The 16,949-nt window shown below is 43.6% G+C and overlaps 1 protein-coding gene across 1 annotated transcript in view; it reads right to left on the reverse strand.

Annotated features, from left to right (window-relative positions):
- The window catches only part of CALN1 (calneuron 1), a 1,196,285-nt gene that overhangs the window by 494,091 nt on the left and 685,245 nt on the right, over positions 1-16,949 (reverse strand). The gene's annotated exons all lie outside the window — the stretch shown is intronic.

Genomic DNA, 16,949 nt, shown 5'->3' on the forward strand with positions numbered 1-16,949 from the left:
AAGAAAAAGTAACCCACCTAGTCAACCATCCAAATGCAGCTGGAGACTAAATTATTTCAGTGACACTGTAAGCATCCAGACTTGAAATTGCTTCCAGGAAAAAACACAGGGGCTTATAGGCACATGAGTGAAGCTGAAAAAGTCCTGAATGCATTGCCAAAGTTGACACCACACTCCTCAAACTAGTTACATTTTTAGGTCAGGATGGAAACAGCCTTAGCTGTCGTCTAAGGCTCTTGTAAAATGCATACATTTAAACTCAGAATTTCTCCAAGTCAGTGAAGCTCATGGGCTAATTCGGAGAAATATTCAGTTCAATTATGATCTTTAAATAGAGAAAAAAGCATCAAAACAGGCGCACTGCCGTGCCTTGCATGAGCGCACACCTTCATGATACGGCCCCAATCTGTGTGTGAGTACTTTTCGGCGCAAGTTCTGAATTCTGGACTGGGTTCCTCGTCTTGCGGTGTCGAGTATTCAAACTGAGAAAAAGGGACCTGAATGAAACATTTTAGTGCATGCAATAATTACAAGTGTAAAAATTCCCCATGTCTGATATTTAATGCTCCGGGCGAGTATATTGAATGCCTTGTCAAATCAATTCCTTCCAAGCAGCTCACGGTCATCTTTCAAGGGTTATTAATTATGGCCGTCTTTTTAGGTGCACATTTTTCTTGGGTGTAATGGGCTCGTGGCCTCCTTGTTATGCGGCTGCTGCTTCCAGACCACAAAGAAACCCACTTTCCCATATCCTGTGGAGGTCCCTAGGAAGACGAAATGTCCAGATCCCCTCGCAATTTTTCTCCTGATCCGTTTTTAATTTTACCAACCAACAATTTTAATAGACCAATGTTATTACCCAAAACTAAACATTAATAATTATTGTTTTTAAACAAAAATTAATTGGAAACAATTTAAGAAAGCTTGATTGTAATTTTCTTCCAAAATCAAATCAGTATTATTTTGATCCATTGTCGCGTGGCCCCTAAAAGGAGTGGCTCCCACAGGCCGGTGCCTACTTTGCCTATTTGGTAATCCGGAGAAATCTGTGTGATTATGAGTACATATTAATTTGTGCTGGTGGTAGCAGGTAGTGTGTACAGCTTTAGGAGCCAGGACTTATTTTTCATCATCACACTTTGACCAAGAGCAAAAGAGAGAGAGGCAGAAAGCAAGGACGGTAAGAAAACTGTGATAAAGCAAGAAAGCAGGGTTGAGAAAGAACCTGCGGAAGTGAGATAAAGAGAGAGGAAGTGTAGGGTGGTGTTAGAACGAGGCTGAGGGGGGTCCAAGGCGAGGCAGCCTTGGCATTCAGTAACTCCAGCATTCCACAGAGCCTGCCTGGGCACCCACAAACACCTCTGGGTCCTTGATTATTTGGTTGACAAATTAGGCATTGATGCTAATCTTAGTACTTATCCTCAGCAAATAAGACGTCCATGCCCAAGCACAGGGACAAAACAGAGGTGTCACCAAAAGCCACAAATCTATAGGGAAGATTAAATATCCATCGGGTGCTTCGGGTCACCTCGAGGTCTTGATGAGACTGATGGAAGTGAACATCCATTGGGGACATCTCCTGAGCACTGTGGTCTGTCAAAGCCCAAACCTGAGGGAGCTCATCGTGGCTTAGATTGACATTTAATGATGCGCTGAAATGTGAGATCCTAAATATAACTACAGCAGGTTGAAGAACTTGTTAAAAATACGTTTCTGTCACACAGAAGAAGACAGGATTGCCTCCCAAAGACATTGCACAAGTCATTTCTCTGGAAGAAAAAGTGAGTTGCATCCCCCTCTGCTGAGTGGAGGATAGGAGAGCAAGGACATTTTATCAGAACACCCTCCACAGAAAGGAGAGTACAACCTGCAAGCAAAGGGTTTTCATTTAAAAAGTGGGGGAGCAGCAAGTTCGCCATAGACCACTGAAAGGACAACATGGGACTCCCTGATGGGCGACTCTGAAAGAACCTATGACTCCCACCAGTGCTAAGTTTCCAAGAGTGACACTAAGGAGCAGTAAAACAAGGCCAGTAATTAACCACCCCACTGCTATAGGTGCTGTCATGCCACAGGTGGCTCATAAAGAGCCTGCCCACTGCCATGATTGCTCCCTTTTTCTGGGTAGCTCATAAAGAGCCTAGGGTTGCCACCAGTGTTATCATACCATGGGTAACACATATAGAGTATACTCTCACCATCTATGCAATTTGACCACTGTTCCGCTACTGGTATTTTACCATAGATGACGTACAAAGAGCGTGCAGCCACCACCGGTGCTTTCTTACCGTTGGATACTTATGAACAGAGTTAGAAATGGGGGTCTCTATTTGGCAATGGTTTGCACCTTTGTCCAAGTAGGGACCCTTCTTCCTAATCAGGGTAAGGGGGATATACTTCTATAATAACCCCTGCTCACCACCTTGGTAGCTTGGCACGATCAGACAGGCTTATCTCGGAGGCAGTGCGTAAAGCATTTGTGTACACATACAGAAATATAGTGAAAGCAATACAAATGGACACCACACCAGTTTAGAAAATAAGTAATCTTTATCTAAACTGAACAAGACCAAAACAACAAAAATCCACAATACAGTAATCCAAATATGACTTTTAAAAGGTAGAAATAGTTCTCTCCATAGCAAACCATTGATGCAACACTTTCAACACAAAGTACCGGGGATGAGTCACACGCACACAAAAAACTGTCGCAGGGAAGGTGTTCCTTACGCCCAGCGAAGTGGATGCATCGGTTCCTTACTTCAGGGGAGGTGAGGGGCAGTGCCTTACTGCCACGCAGGGGCGGTGATGCGTCGGTTCCTTACTTAAGGGAAGGTAATGCATCGGTTTCTTACTGTGCGGGGAGATGATGCGTCGGTTTCTTACTGCAGCCCCAGCACCCAGATGCGATGCGTGAGAATCGGAGATGCGTCCGTTTTGATGCAGCGATGACGCTGCAGCGATTACTCCGGCCATGGTCCCACGATGTGTTGGTGCTTGCAGCTGCAAAGACGCTCCTGTGTCGGAATCGGTGTGTGATATCTGTCTCTGTAGATCGGTGCACTCGATGTGACGTGCGGCGATTTCTTGAGCCGCAGGCAGGCGCTGCGTCGGTTTCTTCGCTGATGCATCGGAAACAGGTGCAGATGAATTGCACCTCTCATCGTTGTGTTACGTTCCGAGCTCCCAACAGCAGGAACAGCCTCTAGAGGCCCAGAACAGCAGCAGGCACCTCCTGGCAGGTCAGACCCCCTAGTTAGGAAGTTCAGGGGAGCTGGGGGTGAAGTCTTTGTATCCCTGAGACTTCAAAAACAGGAGGCAAGCTCTACTTCAAGCCCTTGGAGATGATCCTCAAGCAGGAGTCACAGCACACAGCAAAGTTCTTTTCCTTTCCTAGGCAAAAACAGCCACTGCAGGCCAACCCCAGACAGCACAGAGCAAAGGGGAAGTACTTCTCCTCAGTTTCTCCAGCTCTTCTCCTTGGCAAAGCTTCCTCTAGAATCCCAGAAGTGATCTAAAAGTCTGGGCACCACTTTTTATATCACAAATTCTTTTGTTCTCTGGTGGCAGAGAAGCTCTTTGCCCAGCTTTGGACTTGTTAGTTCCAGAAGTTGCCCAATGGACTGTGTTATGCCCTGATGTTATTATGTTTGGAATAGTACATTGCCAGTAAGGATTACTAATGTATGCACTCCACAAGTATGCACTGCAGTGCACTGTTGATAACGGTCAGGCATAATGTTTTATGCCGTGTGTAATCCTACCAGTAGTTACTGGTTTCCCTAACTATGATGTTTATGACTTTGGCCTGATTGGCCAAGTGATTTATGTAATCCTGTGAAGTAATTACAAGTGCCTGATGGCAGTGTAATATATGCGATTGTGATCTAATGTGTTTTTATGGAAAATACAAAGGATATTTTTAAATCTTTATATTGTGTTTAGCTTCTTTTGTGGTGTGCCTAGTGTGTTACTGCTGTGTGAGTATGTTGCGCAAATGCTTTACACATTGCCTATGGAATAAGCCTGACTGCTCTGCCAAGCTACCATGGGGGTGAGCAGGGGTTATCTTCGGTGTGTAACTCCCTTGCCCCGACTAGAGTGGTGGGTTCTGGCTGGCTTAGGTGGCTAACACCAGCAAAACCAGTTCTGTCCTCTCTGGTGCAGCTGTCCGGCAGGAGGTGAAGACAGCATTGTCTAAGGAAGACCAGGCCTATTAAGGGGGGTGAAAGAAATCTCCTCCCCTACTCTGAATGCAGCCCAGGTCTATTCAGCCCAGCCCTGACTTATTCAGGAAAGGCAGGACACATATATACACCCCCGTGGCTGTCTGAGAGAATGCAGATCCCCAGCCCCTGTCACTCCAAAGCCAGAAAGTCAATCCTTAAACCAGCAGAGGCACACAGGATGGCTAAGCAAGAAAATACCTACTTTCTAAAAGTGGTATTTTCAAACACACAATATAAAAATCATCTTTACTAAAAGATGCATTTTTATATTCTCAGTTCAGCATTACTAAACTCCATCTTTCTATCTTGTCCCAATGGGAAGTTATATTTATAAGATGTTATAAATAAAGTCCCATTCTATCCTATGGGACAGATAGCCTTTCCATAGTAAAAAACTAAATACACTGTATTTCATTATCAGGACATGTCACACACCTCAGTACATGCCCTACCTTTCACATACACTGACCTCTGACCATGGGGGTACCTTGGGCCTACCTTAGTTGTGAATCACATGTATGAAAAGGGAAGGTTACGGCCTGGCAAGTGGGTGCACTTGCCAGGTCGACATGGCAGTACCACACTGCACCCAGACACTGCAGTGTCAGGTCTGAGTTACATTTACAGGTTGCTCCTGTGGGTGGCACAATCAGTGCTGCAGGCCCACTAGCAGCATTTGATTTACAGGCCCTGAGCACATACAGTGCATTGTACTAGGGATTTACCAGTAAATAAAATATGCCAATCATGAAATCACCAATCCATAAATACAATTTACAGGGAGAGCATATGCCCTTTAGCATTGATCAGCAGTGGTAAACTGCCCACAGTCATGAAACCAACAAAAATAGGGTCCAAAACAGGAGGCCAAAAAGAAAAAAAGTCTGGGAGTAAACCCACTGGAGAATCCAGGTCTAACAAACAGCATTCAGCATGCGCTACTAGTCTCTTACCACAGGTGATGTAAAAAAAGCATGCAGCTACCACCAGTGCTTTCTTATTATGGGATACTTATCAACAGAATGCAGCTGGCGCTACTTGTACCTTACCACAGGTGGCGTGTAAAGAGTGTGCATCTACCACCTGTGCTCCTTACCGTGGGATAGTTATAAACAGTATGCAACTGGCATACTCTGGTATCTTACTGTGTGATACTTATGAACTGTATCCAGCTGGCACTACCTTTTTTCTTGCCGCAGGTGATGTACAAAGAGCATACATCTACCACCGGTGCTTTCTTACCGCAGGATACTTATGAACGGCATGCAGCTGGCACTACTGGTATCTTACTGCAGGTGATGTACAAAGAGCATGGGGCTACTACAGGCCCTTCCTTACCATGGGATACTTATGAACGGCATGCAGCTAGTACTACTGGAATCTTACTGCAGGTGTCGTACAAAGAGCGTGCAGCTACCACTAGTGCTTTCTTACCGTGGGATACTTATGAACGGCATGCAGCTGGCACTACTGGTATATTACTGCAGGTGAAGTACAAAGGGTGTGCCGCTATCACCAGTGCTTTCTTGTAATGGGATACTTATGAACTGCATGCAGCTGAAAATACTTGTATCTGATCTCAAGCAATGAACAAAAAGTGTGCAACTACCATCGGTACTTTCACACCGTGGGACCTTTATAAACAGCATGCAGCTGGTACTACTAGTATCTTACCAAGGGGTAAGTATAAAGCGCGTGCAGCTACCACCAGCGCTTTCTTACCGCGGGATACTTATGAACGGCATGCAGCTGGCACTACTGGTATATTACTGCAGGTGAAGTACAAAGGGTGTGCCGCTATCACCAGTGCTTTCTTGTAATGGGATACTTATGAACTGCATGCAGCTGAAAATACTTGTATCTGATCTCAAGCAATGAACAAAAAGTGTGCAACTACCATCGGTACTTTCACACCGTGGGACATTTATAAACAGCATGCAGCTGGTACTACTAGTATCTTACCAAGGGGTAAGTATAAAGCGCGTGCAGCTACCACCAGCGCTTTCTTAGCGTGGGAATACTTATGAACGGCATGCAGCTGGTACTCCTAGTATCTTACCAAGGGGTAAGTATAAAGCGTGTGCAGCTACCACCAGCGCTTTCTTACCGCGGGATACTTATGAACGGCATGCAGCTGGTACTACTAGTACCTTACTGCAGGTGTCGTACAAAGAACGTGCAGCTACCACCGGTGCTTTCTTAGCGTGGGATACTTATGAATAGCAAAAAGTCTTATGATATAGATAGATGCAAAAGGAAAAATGGTTCCTATATCAGCAGTGGAAGGATACACTTGCCAAATAAAAAAAAGGTGAAATAAAAATACGATTGGAATTGGAGAAACACAGAAAAGGGAGGAAAACTACTAAATCAGGAGCATATACCTTCAATGGCTAAGAAACCCATCCAGTTATGATTAAGGGGCAGACCTAAGGTCCATTCTATAATAGAAACAAAGCTGTCTGGGGGAAAGTGCTAAACTGAAAGTAAAGAGTCTGGCAAAGGTTCACCTAATCTGTCTCCCTGCTCTATGGTAGATGCCATTCCCTTGCCAGTCCCATAGGCAATTTGTGGTCCATTTGAAAGGAATTTCTCAGGATCATAGGTTCAAACAGAGTCATAGATGCCTGTGGGAACAGAATCTCTCGCTAAAGTTGGCAATGTTTTTTTAAACAAATCACTCGACAGGATGTCATTGAAGGCTGCAGGACTGCAATGTTTACGTGCTTATTTCAAAGAGACACACGGGTCATATAGACTTCATCCTTATTTAATAACAGTTTAGGTACTTCTTTTACTAAATGCCACTGCAAGTCCACCCAGCCTCTCTGTAAAGCAAATACATAATTACTGGAAGGAAATCAGCTGAAAGCAGAAGATTTTTCGGAGTTTGCCTAGAACAACATCAGTGAAAACACACACACAAAATGAAAGTAAAAATAAAGGAACAGACTGAGGATGTTCTGTACACGATATTTTCCCATCATTATCAGAGAGTGCCTGGCAATGGACAGCGGGTTAAGCAGGATTCAAGTGCCCTGTTGTCTCAAAGGCACGTTGTTGCCTTGGTTAAGGAGCTGATCGAGCACATTGGATTCGCCAGCTGTTTGGTGCTGAAGCTGAATAGATGCATTCGATGTTCAGCCGCACGGATGCAACAATATTATTACCGTTTTGATCATCTTTAGTTGTGTACTTCGTTGCTGAATAGTTTTTTCACATAAAGATACAATAAATCAATAGACCATAAAATAGTTGCATTTTATAAAGCGAAATCGCTGCGTTGTTACCACAGAGTTGCCAAAAAAACATAAAGCCTGTCATTTCTTTGTTGGTTTTCATTGAAAGGTGTTGTGAATCAGAAATTAAAGTCCCGGCCATTTACTGCAGCGGTGTCACCACAGAGAAAAACCCATTGTTCAGTACTGCAATGTGTGTACAGCAAGGCAGCTGCTTCCTGGCATCTCCCCCTCCTCCTCACCCTGGGATTTTCAGGCCTGAAGGAAGCAGGAAACACAATGTCTTCATCTATATATCAAAACACGGGCTCATATATATACAAGCACCTTTTTTGTGACGCACTGGTGTTTTTTTTTTTAATGCCATATTTACAAAGTGATGCATCAAGGGAAATCCGTCAGGGAAGAAACCCCGAGTTGGCTCGAGAACCTGCTGCGCCACGTACGTTTGAATATATATAAGGTAAGTGTTACTACATAAAATTTATCTCAATACTGATGCAGGGATATTTCCAACCATTCCACGTGTAGACGCATTCCCAGGCTGGGTCACGCAGTTTGAAAAGTGCATTAGAATTCCTGCACCTCACAAACCTACGTGTAGGAAATGATGCTTGTTCTATAGAAATAAAAGAGTGGCCTGGCAGAACAGTTTGCCATCATATCAGACAACATGGACCTCCTAATCTTGCAGCTGAGAGTTGGACAGAGAAGACGACAAGTACCACCAGACCTAATACCACAACTGCCCGCACCTTCACCATCACAAAGGCAGCACAGGAGAAGGGACTGCATCTATCGTCAGCAGACCACCCTCATTTGGCTCAGGGATGAAGATCTCATAAGATATTATCACCTCAGGAGGGCATCCATTGTGACCTTGCTGCATGAGATCTCACCACGGCTACAGCCATCAACGGGCAGGGTCTGCAACATCCCATCATAGTCCAAGTTCCTGGCCGTCTTACACATGTTGGCCTCAGGATCATCCCAGACCACAGCACCACGAGTGGCAGGTGTCTCCCAGGCATTGTTTTCAGCCTTCCTTCCATCCATCTTGGATGCCATTATTCAACTCACACCACAGTACCTCCATTTCCCCAACACACAACATCAGCAGATGGAGATAAAACAAGACTTTTATGGCATCGCAGGCTTTCCACACATGTACAACTGGCCCCTCCTGCAGCAACTGCCCATTCATACCGTAACAGGAAGCACACTCACCCAATCAATGACCAGGTCATTGTGAACCATTGTGGACTCTTCGCCAATATGCAGGCCAAATATCCTGGTAGTGTGCATGATGCATATATTTTCCACAATGACAAAGCATACGAAGTGCCAATACTGATGTTCGATCAAAATTCACTTTATAAGATCACACGCAAAACTCATTGTGATCTAATCATCACTTTTCTTTTTTCTTTTTTCATTTCAATAGAAAAACGGTCAATCCATTATTTTTGACAATTTTTTCAATGGTCAACACAAAACATAATTCTTGAAATATTTACATGAACCACACTACACCACATTTGTTCAATACACAATTCTGCACACATATTTAGACATCACACTTAATTGACAATGAAACATAAAAAATGGACGAAGATTAATAAATTTTTTAACAAGTAAACAAGCTCAAGTTCCAAAAACTTCTAAAAATTATAAAACAAGAAAAAGGGAGAAAACAACAAGGCCCAAAGATGAATTTTTATACAATTAATATTTCAACAACCCTAGTTATTGGGCAAAGACCAGACTGTTTACAGTCAAGGGCAACCTAATGGTTTAATCAAAACCTGTTTTGAGCAGTTCATTCAGACATTATAAAAGAAGGTTAGCCTGACATTCTGTTTTTTCACTTGAAAGGTCACTGTATTTGGCCATACAATGACCTTTCAATAGTTCACATACCAGTGCTCTGTAACAAAAGCTGGACATCTGGCACATCTCAGCGCCTCATGTAATACTGACCCAAGAAGTTATTGTGCAAAGGATAACACAAATATCCACTATAAGCACACAACATACAGTAGAAGGGTACATGCACTATTGGCAGCAAACAGAAAGTGCCCTGGGGGTGCCACGGGCCTATGTGCCCTCTATCTGCTCCTCCAGGGCACACTGTAATTACAGAGGTGTCTACAGATGCATGTACCTCACCTTGTAATGCTGAAAGCACTGGTGCCCATAAGTCAACATTGCTGTCTGAAGGGGGCGTCTCCTCTCTTGCATGGTGGTGTACCTCATGCAAATAAGGAAATGCCCTTGGCTCTATGCCTGCACTGTAACACAGGACCAGGCACAGAGTCTAAAAAGTCCTCATTATGTGCACCTTGAAGGTGGTGCGCTGTCGGTGTGTCCACATAGAGCAGCCCTCAGGAGGGGTGAAAGTGTGTCCCATGGCTCCCACAGACTTCACCTTGCATGTGGATGCAGCCAATCACTGCACCAGCCTGCAAGGGAATATGAAATTCCCTCTCAAATTGCATGTGACGTTCCATATGCACAGTAAAACACAGGGAAGCTGATTGGAAGCTTCTATGCATTTCACTTGAATGTGCTGCCCTCATGCTAACATGAATAAGTGGCGGCCATGGGTTCAGCACAATATATGTAATAGGTCTCACTTTCCATGTTTGCGTCCAGTACACAGACTCCACGGTGTGCCATGCGCAAACAGTAAAAGTGGGTACCATACATAATAGGGACCCAGGTATCCATTACAGAATCCAAGCAATTACAAATTGCAGTCAGTAACTCAAGGCCAGCAATGTACCATCCCGTCACACATTTGACATGGCACACAGCAAGTTAAGCGACATAAGTCACAAACAATGTGCAACTATATGTGGAGAACTCCATTTAATCATACTGTCAGTAATATTGCAGAAAATAGCAGCATACATAACATACACCATATGTTATGTATTGTCAAGGATGAATAACAGTTAAGACAGTTCTCTTACTTTTCACTTACAGCTGATCAAGGATATGGCCTACAGACGTTGCTAATGACCCCATTTTGACACCCCCAGACAGACCTTCAACAGACCTACAACCATGCACATTGCTGAACATGAAACGTGATCAAGAGTAGCTTTGTCCTGTTCAAGGGCAGGTTTCATTGCATGGACCTATCCGGTGGCAGGCTGCTGTATTCACCCAAAATGGTCTGTAAGATGTAGTTTGTGCAATACTCCACAATATATTTGTGAAAACGAATGTGCCCAGGGATGAAGAACAACAGCCCCTGGAGACAAAGTATGATGATGAGGATGAAGCTGAAGCAGATGACAGAGACAGCCTCAACACTGCTGCTGGGATCAGACAACACTCACACACATTGTCAATCACTTTTTTCAATGAACTACATATTTTCAAAATGTCCTAAATAGCTCTAAGATTCACAATAAAATCACAGATATTCATGAAAGAGATGCAGGTGTGATTCTTTTGTTCACAGGTCATGAGACATCAACTGTATCGAATGACAAATGCTAGGAATTGTAAAAAAATACACCACAGGCCGCATCATCCAACTGCCCTGGGGGTGCAACTTGTCTCCACCTGCCTTGGATTCCCCCAAAAATTATTTGAATAACAAAAGGTGCTGTAGCCGCTGTGTGTGCTCTTCTTCGATACCAATGTGCCAGGTGCTCTCATAACGCAAGCGCCAACTCCAGGTGCCGCACAAACATTGGCATGGGTGCATGGCCCCATGAAAATGGGTACATACCTTTGCCTTTGCGCCAGTGCCATACAACAGACGTGGGTGCAGAGGCAAATAAGCTCTCTGGTAAAACAATGACGGTATGCAAAACAACATCTTTGGCACTGTCATAGCACACCACGACAGAAGCCCTGTGGAGACAGGAAATGGTCTTGCAAGCCACACCCTACATCCCCTTTCATGGGGGAGCGGTCACTCACTGCACCCGCCTGCAAGGGGGCTCACATTCCCTCGTCAAAGTGCTGTCGCATCCATAGAGGAAATGGCCTTTAGACAGCTGGGTTAGAGAACACATAGGACTCCAGTACCCTCAGGAGCGGCGAGAGAGGCCTCTCCCTCCAATCCTGGCGCTGCTTACATGCTGCATGAAAGCAGCCCCAGGATTGGTTACTGCCGCATCTTTGTCCCGCCTGCTTGGACTTGAGCGAGTAGGACATCACGCCAGGATCAAAGGTAAGTGTATTTTTTATTTGTTAATAACTTTTTTCCCCTCCAGCTCCACTGCCCTCACTGCCCTCCTTACATGCCAGCCGTCACTGCACTTTACCACTGCTAATGAGTGCTAAAGTACCTGCGCTTTCTCCTTAAAACATGGTAGAATTGGCTATACCCAATTGGTATATTTAGTTTCCCTGTAAGTCACTAGTAAAGTGGTACTACATGTACCCAGGGCCTGTGAATAAAATGCTAATATTGGGCCTGCAGCACTGATTGTGCCACTGATTTGAGTAGCACTTTCAGCATGTTTGCGGCCTGCCATTGCAGCCTGTGTGTGCAGTGTTAACCTGCCATTTCTGACTTAGGCAAATAAACCTTTCGCCAGGCCCAAACCTTCCTATTTAATACATATAGGTCACCCCTAGGGTAGGCCTTGGGCAGCCTAGAGGGCAGGGTGCAGTATATTTAAAACGTAGGACATGTACTTTCAAGTTTTACGGATCCTGGTAGTAAAAGACTCATACATTTGTTTTTCACTACTACAAGGGCTACCTCTCCCATAAGCTAACATTGAAGTTACCTTATTGGATCTAATAATTTCCAAATGGGAGCCAGTAACTAGTTCATGATTGGTATTTTGGAATGGTAATGTAAAATTCTCTTACATGGTGAAGTCGGTTTTTAAGTTACAATTCTTAACATGCCACTTTTAGAAAGTTGTACAAAGTAGAAATGCTCCGTTGAGAAATGATTTCAAATATACTTTTCAATTTGTTGGTCTTTCAATCCAACCATATAGTTAATATGCAAAATACATACAATATAACCAAAACATGAGACTTTAGGTGTACTGATCTGACAAGACTTTTCTTATTTGGTACTTGCAGTTTTCTCTTGAACATACACAAAAACCATATTAACAATATTCAGGGTCAGAAATACAATTCGAACATATATAACACTGTCACACCTCACATGATCCAGCCAACAATTGTTGAGTAAATCTAAACAAGAGATCACTGGGGAGCGATAAATCCTCCTAGCCACATATGTTCATAAATACATTGCCCAGTTAGATTTCTGCCTCTTTGCTCCAACAGTCATATGGACTGATAAACAAAAGATCACTATCAGCGCAGCCAGATATTTGTGCTTTTTGACACTATGTTTACTGAAATCTTTAAACCTGAAAATTTCCTGTTCTACGGATTGAATTTTTGTTGCTTTGGTCAATTTATTTATTAAAACTTACTCTTTTTTTTCTAAATTGATGTGGCATTTTATTCATGTTGTGGTTTTCATTTTATTACTGTTTGAAGTGCTACATAAATATTTTCCACATTGACTTTGAGTCAAGCTTGATTTCTCTGTACCAAGCTATCTGAGGGTTGAGCACAGGTTAATTTGGCGTTTGCTTATGCCTCACCCTCGCAAGGATTGTGTTTACTGCTTGAGTAAGGTTTAACTCCCTATCCCAGTAACCCAAATTCTCACAATTACATTTTTTCTTTAATCGAAATTGGTTTGGGAATTTTATTGTCACGTGTTCTTTACTTTAAAATTGTTGGTACAGCTTGAAGTTAGCATTTTCCATGAAACTGCTTGCTGCTTGTGCCATAGATACCAGTGGTTGGGAAGAAATTCTCTCAGGGCTGTATTTTGTTCAAACCAGAGTTGGTAAGGGTGTCCCCTCTCCCAAATTAATAATCCCATTTCTGACAGGATCATGCAGGAAACCCAATCCTTTCTTTCTTGTTTTCTGCTTTAAAACAATGTACCTGAAGAGTAATGGAGGATCAGGAGGTGAATTTTCAACGTCGCGGCCTGATGTGCAAAGCCAGTTTGCCATGACAAACCCGGTGATTCACAATATGCAATTGTTTGCAACTGAAAAATTGCTTTTTTGGCTTTCTAAAACCATTTTGTGAGCCAGACCGATTCGGAGTCACAATTAGGAGGGTTGGTGACAGTGGGATCTGCTATGATTCAGTGGTTCGCAAAACCATTTGGGGTTGGGAACCAATGATCAGTTACAGGCACCTCAAAGGTTGTGGTAACTGATTCACAAAGGGGAAGGTGCATCCTTGGGACACCTTGTACTCAGTAAATGCTGTGGGCAGCCCCAATGTTATGTTTTGTTAGGGGGAATTTATAAAGTGCACGTACACCGATAGGCCTCTTGGCGCTGGGATGTTATACGGATAAGAAAACATGTTTTTTAAATGATCCTGTTTCTTTAGGGAACAGGAGCGGCTTAAAAAGAAACATCACATTTGGAAAAGCAGACATAGGGATTGTAGGGGCATATTAACAAGCCAGGCGATAAAATTATCGCCGCTTTAGCGCCAGAAAACGGCCGCTAAAACGGCGATAATGGGCTTGATAATATGCTCTATGGAATTCCAATTGAAGCCCATGTTAGATGTCCTTCACATCTAACATGGGCTTCAATTGGAATTCAATAGAGCATATTATCAAGCCCATTATCGCGGTTTTAGCGGAAATTTTCTGCCGCTAAAGCGGCGATAATTTTATCACCTGGCTTGTTAATATGCCCCGTGGTCTCTTAGTCCTTGCAGTCCACCATTTATGTGTTTGTAGGCAATAATGGGAGTCCTAAAAGGCGGCCTGCAAAACTAACTTTCATTCGGCAGGTCGTTCTGGAAATTTAGCGCTGTGACTTATAAGGTTGCAAAAAGATCAGAGCACGATTTGCAAGCATTTTTTGTGACCAGGCTTTTAGTACATCGAGCCCTTATTTATTGGAGAAAACCAGCACGCCCCCCTTTGATAGTTAATTGTTCCCTATGACTAGACAACCCGGGGGAAACCCTGACCCGCGCCCTGATATCTTCTCTCTACTTTCCTGATGTGCACTTTGAAATATGCAGTCATGAGTTAGGTTTGTGCCCGTGACTTGCGAGACAACACTGAAAAATCGGCATTGCCCAAAAATGATGAAAAAAGCCTATTAGGAATTAAAGGGCATATCAGCAACAACCGGCGATAATTATCACTAAGTGCACTTAGCGCTAGGATAATTTTAGCCGGCTAGCGTGGATTTTTATCGCTGAGATAGCGTGTTATTAGCAACGCTTATCTCAAAAGCGATAAAAATCCTAGCGCTAACTGCCTAACGTGAGATTATCGCTTGGTTTCCAGCGATAATCTCACGTTAGGCAGTTAGCTTGCTGATAGGGCCTCACATACTTAGCCATGATATCCACCTTCCATAGGATATCATGGCTAAGTCAGTCCTGAAGCAGGCGTAAGGAAAGTAGCGATAACAGGGGTTATTGCTACTTTTCCTGCCGCTATGCTTCATAGCGTGGGGCTTGATGATAAGAGAAATGTCGCTTAGCGACATTTCTCCAGTCATGTCAGGTCAAGAACTCCCACTTTGCATCTCATTAGAGATGCAAAGCTGGGCGTTAAGAATAGGTGCGCTAATGCAAGGTTTCACGCGTTAGCGTGACCTTGCTAATTAGGCGATAACATTATCGCCGTTTTTCGGCCGAAAACGGCCACAAAAGCGGCGATAATTTCCTATCGCCGCCTTGTAAATATGCCCCTAAATTTTTTTTATTTTTTTTTAATTAGATGAACCAGCATTTGTAACCCTGCAACTAATATTAATGTATTTATCAATGTAAAACTTTCTTTTACGAAGGTCAGTCATTCAGTGAGGTACTTTAAAGCGCTCTAACCCCCTGACATGATTCACTCTGTAAAATGACGCCACGGGGGCACCTTGTTATAAACTGGATTTAGATCGAAGGACTTTATCGGGCTGGACAATCTATCAAAATACGCGGCGTCTCCGGGGTTCCGCTTCGTAATGAACGCGGTGAAAGATGTGGGATGGAAAAGGGCTGTAATGACAGCTAAAGACTGATGGAGAGGAAGGGAAGCTTTGTACTGCAGTCAGGATGCTGACTGACCACGTCATTGAAAGTCACCTTCAAAAGCCAAGTTAGGATCCTTGGTCATTCTGCGGAAAGTCAGCTGCGATATTCAAAGACGGTCGTGAGGTTCAGCCAAAGGACTCGAGGATTTTTTTGGAAAAGCAATTTGCATATGTCGTTGCGGATTACTTTATTTGGTGGCCCCTTGCTGCAACCTTAAGCTCGGAAAAATGGTGTGCTCTGCTGCACTGATATTAATTGCTTTCAGATATATTATCAAGTCTGAAATCGTGTTATGAAGGAGAAAGATTAGACAATGTCGAAACATGTGTCAAGGGGCATTATGGGTACTCCAGTGTTCCATTATTTTCAGAGCTCTTGGTAAAATATAATTTTACCTGTGGACGGTGCTCCCCAGATTAATTAACCCATTTTGGGCCTTTTTCAGTAACTTGTTGTTACCACAAGGTGGCGCCCGCCTTATCCGTCTGTTGGTACCCTATCCCTTAGAAGAGAGCATTCAGCTTCAATTCTCAAAGAACCACTGTGCACATTTTCTTTGATCTCACAGTACTAAGAAACTTGGGGTCATATCAGCAAAACCCGGCGATAATTAGCGCTCAGCGCTCTAAGCGTGAGGATAATTATCGCCAGGTAACGTGGATTTTTATCGCTGAGATAGCGTGCTATTAGCAACGCTTATCTCAAAAGCGATAAAAATCCTCACGGTAACTGCCTAACGTGATATTATCGCTGGAAACCCAGCGATAATCTCACGTAGTGTGGCGTTAGCTTGTTGATAGGGCCTCACATACTTAGCCATGATATCCACCTTCCATAGGATATCATGGCTAAGTCAGTCCTGAAGCAGGAGTAAGGAAAGTAGCGATAACAGGGGTTATTGCTACTTTTCCTGCCGCTATGCTTCATAGCGTGGGGCTTGATGATAGGAGAAATGTCGCTTAGCGACACTTCTTCTGTCATGTTAGGTCAGGAACGCCCACTTTGCATCTCATTAGAGATGCAAAGCTGAGCGTTAGGAATCCCCATGCTAAAGCAAGGTTTCACGTGTTAGCATGGCCTTGCTAATTAGGTGATAAAATTATCGACGCTTTTCGGCCGAAAACAGCCGTAAAAGCGGCGATAATTTTTTAACGCCAGCTTGTAAATATGCCCCTTGACCAGTTAGATGTTGTCTACAACAAATGATGTTTCTGACGGTCCCTAAGCAATGTTAGGAGTTTTAAGCCTAGCTAAGGATGGCTCAAAATGGAGGGGTCCCATGGGTTATTAGGTCTCGCGACCGTATGCCTCAACCTGTGTTTGTATGTATACTTTATGTTTTTTTGTCTTTTTTAAATTCATTTGTCCTTATTGGCCTATTGTGCATTTAGGGGCA

Source organism: Triturus cristatus, chromosome 3_2, assembly GCF_964204655.1.
Source record: "Triturus cristatus chromosome 3_2, aTriCri1.1, whole genome shotgun sequence".
Taxonomy (NCBI): Eukaryota; Metazoa; Chordata; class Amphibia; order Caudata; family Salamandridae; genus Triturus; species Triturus cristatus.